This window comes from Lupinus angustifolius, chromosome LG02 (genome assembly GCF_001865875.1).
Source record: "Lupinus angustifolius cultivar Tanjil chromosome LG02, LupAngTanjil_v1.0, whole genome shotgun sequence".
Lineage (NCBI taxonomy): Eukaryota > Viridiplantae > Streptophyta > Magnoliopsida > Fabales > Fabaceae > Lupinus > Lupinus angustifolius.
Window position 1 is genome coordinate 12,601,319 of NC_032010.1, and position 2,697 is coordinate 12,604,015.

A 2,697-nucleotide genomic window follows, 5' to 3' on the forward strand; every position below is an offset into this window, starting at 1 on the left:
GCATGTTGATTTGTTGATGATCTTCAAGCTCTTATAATCACAAGTTGTCCTCATCAAAACTAAACACATGGTGAGAAAGCTTTCCAAAGTGCTCCTCTTGACATGCGCACTTTCAATCTTCCCCTTTTTGATGATGACAAACACTACACCATTTGTTTGATAACTTAGCTTGAAGATTGTATTGGCACTGATTAATATGATGCGCGAATATTTCGGAAGCAGTATTAAGATCAACCTGCACAATCAAACAACAAACAAAACAACCTTTCTCCCTTTTTTGAGACAGAGATATGTAGTTAAACATAAAACGAAGTTAATGAATTAAATTGGGATTTAACTATTAACCTGTTTTATTTTCGGTGGCTTGAACAAATGCGCTTGTTTAGACAATAAAATAACTAATAGGTAGAGAGAACGGCATACAAGATTTACCATATCAAATAGCAATAAGCATAATAAGCAATGTAGTGCAATAACCAGCTTAATTTATGCACCAGAAAATCTCCTATGATCAAGAACCATTCAAATAACCAAATAAGCTATTTTGACATAATTAAAAGTAAAATTAAAAACATAGCATAGAGAGTAAAAATATCCAGCAACCATACAAACCATCAAATGTCAAACCATAACATAAAAAGCACAAAATAAGTCTCGAAATAGCAACAACAACTAAGTCCATTAAGTGCAATAAAGAAGAAATAAACCTAAGGGTAAGATATCCTATGTCTAGAGTCTTCTAAACTATGGTTGAGGTGGAGGAAGATCAATCTCATCATCAGGAATAGCAACATTCTGGTCACCCCTGATCAGCATAGACAACTTCTGAAATTCAGAACAAAATAGTGCATTATGAGCTTTAGCTGTAAAGCGAATGAAGGCTCTCTGAGCTTCGGTTGTTGATTGAATCAGATTCCTGATGGTTTGATATTGGTTGTCAGAATAAGCAGTTTGATGTTCTTCATATTGTTCCATACCAGCAAAGTACGAGTCCTCCATCTGAGCCATACCAAAAACAGAATCCTGTGATGCTGTCCTAGAGGGCTCCCCCTTATTAGTAGCATTTTGATCACCCATGCCACCCTGATCATCATCACTGGACAGCTCCAGATCAATAGTAGTATAGTCCTCATGGTATTGCCAAGTAGTACCGTACTTGTAGATACCCATCTTATGAATCAGACTATCACCAACCAGATGATCCTTATCAGTATACTCAACAATAACAGTGTCAGAAACGTCAATATGCAAATAATCCACAATCCGTGAGATAAAGATACTGTAGGGAAGCAGCTTTGATTGCGACAGGGAAACACTATTCATAATCTTTAATATTTCCTCAGGCCAGTTAATCATCACATTATTCTTAACAGCGTACATGAAACGCAAATCATTCATAGAGGGTTGTGCATGATTTGTGTTCCTCTGCACCAGAATATAAGCGATGATATAGTGCAGCAGCCTGTTCTCAACAGATAATGACTCAGCCTTGGTCAGTTGACCCTGAATATACAAATGAGGTCCTCTAAGAAATGACTTATACACCTCAGTAGGATCAAAATTATCCTTAACCCATGAGCAGCCTCCTATTCCATAACCCGAAGATGATAGCCCACCAACATTCATAAACAGTTCATCACTAATCTCAAACAGATTACCAGAAATCATGGACCAATATTTACCATCCTTATATCTGAAATTTGCATAAAATTCCCTAACTAGAGCAGGGTAAACTTGTCCCTTTAATTCCAGAAATTTAACGGCTCCCTGAGCTTTGATATCATGTGGGAAACTGAAATTCTGTTCCGCCATCTAGGTTAGATCAATATACATTACATACATGGGTTTTCGTCCTTGAAACTTAGCTCCACGGTCCCGAGTGGAGGATGAGCCCGCTTCCGGTCTTCTTCCACGATTGGCAGGAGTTTTGAACCTTTTTGGGCGACTTTGCTCCATTGTTATGCAGAAACCGAACTAATGTTAGACCAAAACAGAGAAGGAATGTGGCAAACCTAACCTAGGGTTTTGATTTGGGGGAAACGAGAATGAAGTGAAATGTGGATGAAATTGGAGATTTCTAGGAGATTAGAGAGGGTTAGGGGTGAGGTTTATCTAGATTAATGCACTTGGGTCAGTTGTATCACAGTTACAGAGACTCAAAACCAAGAGGAAATGGAGAAAACATGCCGAAAAAGCGTGAAACCAAAGTGTTGTCTGCACTTAAACTGTTGGTTTTAATCGATTAACGGACATGGTTAATCGATTAAAATCATATGAAAAATGATTTTTCAAAAATTGATGCCCAGGTAATCGATTAACACTAGTGCTTAATCGATTAACCACGATAAAAAAAGTTTTTAACTAGCAGAATGGTTTCAACTCTTTGGGACTTATGCATGCCTTCTAACGGATTAATCTAAACATATGTAATCACAAGAAAAGAGGTTATCATGAGATATTATTTTGCATTTTAACATATTTCATTAAATTCAATAGACTAATAAACATGTAGAAACAAGACATAAACTAAACATCTAGACAGTTTTAATCAAGATATTGTTCATCAAGAATTCCAAGTTCTCTCCTTAGAACATAGAAAGTATCCCGTGGAAGGGGCTTGGTGAAAATATTTGCTAATTGTTTAGAGGTTTCAAGAAATTCAAGAACGCAGTCACCTTTTTGTACATGATCACGTAA